Raw genomic sequence first — 9,020 nt, forward strand, 5'->3', positions numbered from 1 at the left:
GCTCCAAACTATTGGGCAAAAGAGAGCTAAAGATAGTAGGTTTCAGGAGAAGGTGCTTACGGATGAGTTGCATAAGTTTGAAGAGGATATTCAGATCAACCCAAATGACCTTGAGCTATCCGACAAAATTGCTCAAGCAAGGGGTGCCTTGAGGAGGCATCAACAGGTCAAGGTTAGAGGAGTGATGATTAGGACCAAAAGTCAGTGGATGCAATTTGGTGACAAGGGTTCGAAGTTTTTTCTTCAATATGCTCAAACAGAAACAGATCAAAGAAAAGGTTGATAGGTTATGGATTGACAATAAGGAAGTAGTGGAGATAGATGGTATTAAAGAGGCTTTTCATTTCTTCTATAAGGATCTTTTTTCCTCTGATGACTCTCCTAACTCTAGAAGATCTAGGAAAGGATGTAGATAGCTTATCCTGAAGAAAATATCTGATCAAGACTCTCAGCTGCTAGATCAAGCCATATCTATCGAAGAAATTAAGAATGTCATAAGATCCCTCAATAATGACAAATCACCAGGCCCGGATGGCTTGCCTGCCGAATTCTATAAAGCTAATGAGGAATGGATTAGTCAAGAACTTTTTGAGATATATAGTGAATCTCTTGAAAAAGGATCCTTAGGTGAAAACATTAACAAAGGAATTATCAAACTACTTCCTAAAGAGGGGGATACAACACTTATTAAAAACTGGAGACCCATTACAGTCCTCAATGTGTCATATAAAATTCTGGCCAAAGCCCTTTCTCTGAGACTTGAAGGTGTGTTACCTAAATTCATCTACCCTGCGTAGACTGAGCTCATTAAAGGAAGGTGTAGTTTGGAAAATATGATTACCAGTTGGGAAGTGATGAAGTGGGCTAATGTTTTCGGGAAGAATACTACTATGCTCCTTCTAGACTTCGAGAAAGCCTATGATAGAGTGGAGTGGGAGTTTGTCTTGATGATGCTAGAAGATTTTGGGTTCCCTAATAAATTTTGTCTTTATGTGAGGGTTCTGCTCAAGGATGCCTCTACGCAGGTTGAGGTAAATGGCTCTCTCACTTAGGTCATTAAACCTAGGAGTTCCATTAGGTAGGGTTTCCCCCTCACCCCATCCTTATTTTTTATTGCCTCTGATGTGCTATTCTACATTCTGAGAGATTTCACTATATCCCCTAGGGTTAAAGGTGTTGTGCTTCTTGATGGGTCTGATTTGTTTAATATACAATTTGTAGATGACACTGCATTATTTATTGAACTCACTAAACAAAATATGGAGGCCCTAGTTTGAAACATCAAGTTTATGGAGGAGGTTTCAAGGGCCAAAATTTCTCAGCCTAGGTCCACCTTGCTTGGATGGAGAGAAGACCTGCCAAAGTGGCTTCAGCAATTTGGATTTCAGTGGGGGCATCCCAATAAGATTGTCAGATATTTAGGGATCCCCTTCTCTATTTCCCCTTCTTTAAAGGACATGTGGATGTGGGTAGGAAACAAAATTGACAAGAAGCTACAAAAATGGAACAACAGATATTTATCGCTGGCTGGGAGAGTGCAAGTGTACCAGAAGATACTTTCGTCATATAGCATCTACTATTCATCTATCTGGATTTTTTGCATTTATCATATCCTTGAGATCCAAAAGGTTATTAGGAATTTTTTTTGGTCTATTGATGAGAAATAACAAGAAACATTTAGTTAAATGGGCCTCGTGTCATTCTAAGAAAAAGATGGGAGGACTTGGGCTAAAGGATCTGAAAGTCCAAGGGATTTCACTAGCTGCTAAATGGATCTTTTGGGATCTTGAAGGCAATGAACCATGGAAAATATTGGTTAGGAACAATATTAAGAGGGTTTTTCCTAAGGGGGAAAAATCTTGAAATTCTTTACCCTTTTGTGACTTGGTTGTTGGGGATATCTCACTCTCAGTGTAGGGTTTGTGTGCATTTAAGTCTATATGGAGGGCCTGGGAAATTTTTAGGGAATTCATCACCAATAATAGGGCTAGCAATAGTGACCTCATTCATGGGGAGAGATCTATATGGTGGAACTTGTTTCACTCCTCCAAACCGCTTGCGCTTACACAAGGTTGCTCAGCCAAGGCTTGGGCGAATAAAGGTATCTATTGTTTTAATGATATTATGGATAATGATAAGCTTATGAGTTGGTAAACTCTTAGGTGTAAATATGATCTTCCTTCTTCTCAAAGAAGAACTTATAATATGGTTAACAAAGCTTGTGTTTCTCTTCAATTACCTAAACCATGCAATGTGGATGTTAACAGGTTTGCTTCATTTAAATGGAATAATGATATTTGTATATCTAATGTGAAATTTATCATTGTCTATAATACTCTTTCTTATAATGAATCTATTATCAATCATACTAATGCACTGTGGTATGTAGATTTTTCTTTAAAACAGGCAAAATATTTTCACTAATCTATGGAATAGTCTTATTGCACCTAAGAAAAAATATTTTAGGTGGTTGTTGCTTATTGATAGGCTCCCTTTCAAAAATTTTAATTCCAATGGTGATATATGCAACATTTGTAGAGTGCTTGAATCTATTAGGCACATCTTTTTTTAATGTACTATTGCTAAAGAGATATGGTTATTATTTGATTTTATGATTCCTAACCAGATTACAATCATGGAAATTTTTTTTGGTTGCATTCATGGATTAAGAAAAGATTCTAACTTATTTTGGCACATTCTTTCTACTAAAATCTTATGGTACATTTGGAAAATTAGAAATGAAGACAAATTCCAAGGTAAAACAAGGATCCTTACTGAGTCATTTTGTGGACTCATCATCTATTTTATTTTTGTGCAGGTCTCTGTTATAATGAGGATTGAGAGGAATAAGTTCAGGTGGTTCCTCCAACATGGTCATGCCACCATGTTCATATATGAGTTGGAGAATGGATTTGAATGGAAACGGATTGCAGTGGATCAAACATATTTTGTTGTTTCTTTAGAGAAGCTCAAAGCCAAGGTTTGGCAAGCCAAGAACCCTACTAGGGCTTCTAGGATGGAGTGCTTGGATGGAGCCTTGCCATCAGAACTCTCAGGAGCCTCGAGCTTGTGATTTGGCCTACTTTTTGTAGTTTTTTGTCTATATCTATTTGTGGTTGTTCGTTGTCTTATGTAAATGAAGATGTATATTCAAATTTTGTATAAGACTAGGATACATAGTATGTTCAATATGTACATAGGCATGGCTGTTAGTACTTACTAAGTGGTCTTTCTTAGGTCAGATTTGAAGTTGTTGAGGCTTGTCCTCAGAAGTCTGTCGCTACTCTCTTTTTGTAAAAGTTTATTCTCTATGTTTAATATTAAAAAAAAAAACTTTAATTATCAGAACATTTTTATTTAACATTATATTACTATTTTATAATTTTTATGACTATATTAATAATATTTTATATTATATTATGTTATTATTTTATTGTTTTAATCTTGTTATATTATGAAAATTCAACAACATTAAATTAGTGAGCATAATGCTAACCTAACCAAGAGCTATTTATAAATTACCTAAAAAGTAAAAGATTTGTTACTTTGTAATAGTAACTACCGAGATTTTTATAATTAATTAATAATAAATTAATTAGCATCCAAATGTTTTCACGTAGAAAAATTTATTTGTCATGGTAGTTACCTTGTAACATATATCAAATAAAAATAAAAAAAGTTTAAATTTATTATCGAATTGCATGAGTAATAAAATAAAGCTTTAACAGATTTAATTCTAAATATTATTTTAATGACCTAAAAATTTTCCTAAAAAAAATCATTTAGAAAGTGGATCTGGGAAATCCCGTAATAAGATGTAAATTATTTATTTGAGCCAATTAGATTGAAGAAAAACAATTTCTATAATTTGAAAACTTAAAAGTCATGCATCTTAACTATTAAAAAATAGAAAAAAAAAACATTGAAACAAAAACATGATAGATAGAATTGGTGGAAAACCAATTCAATAATAACGAGTTAATGAAAATTGGGTGCAACCAATTGCAATAGTACTAGCCTAACGACAAGTACTAGTAACCTAATTAGTGGAAAACCAATTTAATAATAACGAGTTAAGTTAATGAAAATTGGGTGCAACCGATTGCAATAGTACTAGCCTAACGACAAGTGCTAGTAACCTAAAAAAATTCCTTAAAAGGCTCATGTAAAAAGTGGATCTCGGAAATCCGATAATAAGATGCAAATTATTTGAGCCAATTAGATTGAAGAAAAAAAAAATTCTAATTTGAAAACTTAAAAATCATGCATCTTGACTATTCAAAAATTCAAAAAAACCATCGAAAGAAAAAATTCATAGAAATGATTGGTGGAAAAACAGTTTAATAATAGAGAGTTAATGAAAATTTGGTCCAACCGATTGCAATAGTACTAGCCTAAGGAGAAGTACTAATAAGATAAAATTAGCTATAATAAAATAATATCATATTCATATAATGATAATGTAATATATGGTTGCTATATATGTTTTATAATATTTATATTTGAATGGTATTGCTATTTTTTTTTTTACATAGATAATAATTTTACATTATTATCCTATTTGACAAAATTTTGTCTAAAAAAATATTTAAAAAATTTCTACATCTAAAAAAACAAACATTGTAATTATATTGTAAAGAAATTTGTCTCATTTTTAATTTTAATTTAATTACATTTTATAAGATATTTTTCATTCTACTAAATTATTTGTTGTTTCAAGAAAACTTTATATCTATATGCTATATCTAAAAATATTATCAAATGACAAAAATTAATGAAATTTTTTTAAAATTAAAATTATTTTAAAATTATATTGCACTAAAAATTTCTTAGAGAATTTGAATTACAATCTTCCATCAAATGTAAATTTTAAATAATATGTACCATGTTTAAAGTTATAGTTAAGGTTTGTTTAAGGTTAGAGTTACGGGTTGGTTTAAATTAAAGTTTCTATTCTAAGACGATGCTTAAATTAGGGTTAATATTTGGAATCAATTTGGGTTAGAGTTAGTGTTGTTTAAATTTAAATTAATTATAATAATAGAAATATAAAATAATACTTTTTAGTTTAAAATTATTATCTAAACATTTTACATTTGAATTAAATAATAAATAATAAATATATAATGTTCTCCTCTTTTTCTTAATACAATTTTATAAAAAAATTATTATATTGAAATATATGAGCAATGAAAATAATTTCAGCATTTTAGAATTAGAATTAAGATTAAGGTTAAGGTTTTAAGTATCGAATGTCATATTTGATTAATAAAATTTATTATTTTAAACTTATGGTTTCTTTTATATTATTTGAATTTAAAGTTTAATATAATACATATATGAATTTTTACATATAATAAAATAATTAAATATAAAATATGTATTGATTATATATTTATTAATTAGAAAAAAATATATAAATTTTTTAAAATATTAGAGATTTAAATGATTAAAAATTATTTTTGTAATTAAAAATGATTAGAAAATTTATAAAATAATTTTAGTTACAATATGTAGAATACTGGTTTTTATGAATTGAATTAGAATCCTTAATCTAATTTAAAATAATTGTTAGAGTAAGATTAGGGTTAATGATTGGTTATAATTAAGCTTTCCATGTTCCTAATATAAAGCTTAAGTTAGAGCTAGGATTAGTATTAGAGAGCAATTAAGGTTAGAGTTAGTGTTATAATTGAAGTAAATGATTACCTTTGTAAGATAAAGCTTGGGGTTAGGGTTTAGTTGAATTGGGATTAGGGTTAGCATTAGAGTCCAATCAAGATTGGAGTTGGTGTTTCTAAGATTTAAATTGGGGTTAGAAATAGTGTTAGGGTTAAGAATGAAATAGTATTAGGGTTAAGGTTAGTATTATGATTAGAATTAATGTGTGTTATATTAAGGTTAGGATGTAAGTAAGGTTACAGATCTATCTGTAATCCTAAGTATGATCATATTTTGAACCCTAACCCTATCCCCAACCCTTAAACTTAATTCAAGTCATAAACCTAACACTAATCTTGAATAAGTCAATTATTTTCTTATATTCTAAAGAAACTATTGTGTACAATGGAAGATCCTAAGAGACTAATGAGAAAGATCTCACTTGTTGTTTTATATTTATTTTGACATTCTATAAATGATTATGAGTATTTATACCCTCCAATATATTCTTTAATTTGTGCACCTCTTCTTGATGCAAGTGCTAGTGTTAGTTGGAGCCTACATGTTTCTTCTTCAATTTCTAACGATTTTATTTTCTGCGCTGTCAATAAGAGAAATCATTGTTCTCGTTGAAAACGGCCTGATCCTCTCTAGCACTTTCTCGACGAAAAAAAAAACATTTCACGAAGCCTGACATGTGTCTAACCAGGATGAATTTCAATCTATCTTGTAGAGGTTAGGCCTGCAGCGTAATTATAATCATTTATCATCTTAATCAAGACAATCAATTCGTAGATTGTTGTAAAGCAATAAACTTAAACGTAAAAATTAAAAAAAATGCTGAAAATTAAAATTTATTGTTCATATCTTCGTGGCATGCAAACTACGATGAAACCAGCGATGGAGAACGCAGGTATTGTGACTGAAAACAATGTCGGAAACAACATGGAATAGGATTTGTAGTAACTAACAACCGAGTCGTTGTTATTCAGAGCACAAGAAGGCTTGCTTAAGGTAGGACAGGAATGCTCTTCAGAACGACTGTTTCCACAGTGAGTCCGGGGCCGAATCCAAATAGCACTCCCATGTCTAATCCTTCTCCCGTAGTCGGGCATCCCTTTTCTGCAGACGCCTTCCTCATTTCGTCCAATATGAAGAGCACACACGCACTCGACAGGTTCCCGTACTCACTCAATACGTGTCTAGTTGCCCTCATCCTCTTCGGATCCAATTGGAGTTTGGACTCCACCTTATCCAGAATTGCGGGGCCTCCCGGGTGTGCAATCCAAAAGAGTTCGTTCCAGTCCGAGATGTTAAATTGCCCGAAGGCCTCCACCAGTGCCTTTTCAATGTTGTTCGCGATAAGCCCAGCCACATCGTTTCTAAGGTGGAAGGTGAGCCCAACCTCTCTTAGGTGACCCTCTATAGCGCCCTCGCTGTCGGGGAGAATGGTCTGAGCAGTCCAGAGGAGTTGGAAAGAGGGCTTCTCTATTTCAGGAAGGGGGTCTGCTCCCACAATCACTGCTGCCGCCCCATCGCCGAAGAGGGCCTGCCCGACTAGATTGTCGAGGTGAGTGTCCGAGGGGCCGCGGAAAGTGACGGTCGTGATCTCACTGCAGACGATCAGAACTCGGGCTCCACGGTTGTTCTCGGCAAGGTCCTTTGCTATTCTGAGAACCGTACCTCCGGCGAAGCAGCCTTGTTGATACAGCATCACTCTCTTCACAGAGGAGGGGGGGCCGAGCAGCTTGCGAAGATGATAGTCTGCACCGGGCATGTCAATTCCGCTTGTGGAGCAGAAATGAGATGGGTAATCTTAGACTTGGGCTGACCCCACTCCTTAATGGCCTACACAGCTGCCTCTTTTCCCAGCCGCGGTACCTCCACCACCGCCATGTCCTGCCGAGCATCCAAAGACGGCGCCTCGTAGGCGCACACATTGGGGTTCTCCTTCAGTATCTCTTCCGTCAGATACATATGCCTCTTCCTTATCATCGACTTCTCACCTGCAATATAAACGTCCCCAAAACCATTAAATCATTGAAATGTAAATCAATATATAAACTGCAAAAATGTCGTATATGGGCTTTACATATTCTCTTGAACTTTTCCTTGAGCTGGGTCATGTGGTCGCTATTAGTGATGCGGAAATAATAGTCGGGGAAAGAGCTCTGCTCAATCATGTTGAGAGGAGTAGCCGTTCCGATGGCCAATATGGCTGCTGGACCATCGGCCCTCTGGGCATTCCGAAATGGTTGCAGATTCGCCATCTTCCAGGCTGACGTTCTGATTAATCTTTAACTTCGACTGTACTTAGAGGGGAAAGATACTTGCGTGAGCAAGTAGTTTGATAAGGCAATGCGATATGAAACTGCACACAATGCTTTGGAATATGATAGGTGGGGTGTATTTTTAAAAGCTATATTATCTAGTATAAGAGGGCTGGGCTTCACACCCAACATTAATGATTGACTAAAGTGCGCTGTTTCTTGTGGGTCCCTCTTTTTAATGGCATTTTGTTCAGAGATGACTTTCCTCCTCTTTCTTTTAGAAGATGACTGTCGATTATTCATCAATATATAATTTTATCTATATTTAATATATTTAAATTAAAATGTAGTAATTAAGAGACATTAAATGTTTATAATCTATGTGATAATAGTAATAGATTGTATGCAATTTTTTATGTCTGCATTTTAGATCACATTCTTTGATGCATACTCTAACTATTATAATTCTTATGATAGGGAAATCCCAAACATTGATGCAAAAATTTACACACAGTCTAATACAAAAACAATTGATTACTAATTTAATAATTAACAAATAATATTAATTCGTAACTAATATTATTTATATTATACATAATTAATAGTAATTTTAATTTTTTTGCATTTTCTAACCCTTTTTGTTTGAAAATTTATCAACTAATTCCTATCTTTAATTATTAATATTTTTTTTATTTGTTGTATATTCCTTATATTTTACACACCATTATACTCTACCTAGTACTATTAGTGTAGTTACACCTCTTGACATAATAATAATATATAATATATTTAACATTTATATTAAATATAATTCAAATAATATTACTCCATGAATTAATATTATTTGATCATTATTAAATACTAATTTAAATATGTTAAATATAATTCAAAATTAAATATTCACTTGTAAATTATATTTAACATGTCGCAAATATTAAGTGGTTACAAATGTTCATGTGAAAAGATTTTCACTAAATACATGACATAGAGAAAATAGATCTATGAACAAGTACAGTAGCCATCTTAAAATGGAAACAACATGAGAAGCAATACCGAAGGAAGAAAGCGTGACGATGAAATCTATGTGAG

General features: G+C 32.9%; 1 pseudogene; it reads right to left on the minus strand.

The window, feature by feature from the left end:
• Positions 1 to 6,548: 6,548 nt before the first annotated feature.
• On the minus strand, positions 6,549 to 7,931 carry LOC131047079 (chalcone synthase 7-like; annotated as a pseudogene).
• Between the last annotated feature and the right edge of the window lie 1,089 nt (positions 7,932 to 9,020).

The sequence above is a fragment of the Cryptomeria japonica genome, chromosome 1 (genome assembly GCF_030272615.1).
Source record: "Cryptomeria japonica chromosome 1, Sugi_1.0, whole genome shotgun sequence".
NCBI lineage: Eukaryota > Viridiplantae > Streptophyta > Pinopsida > Cupressales > Cupressaceae > Cryptomeria > Cryptomeria japonica.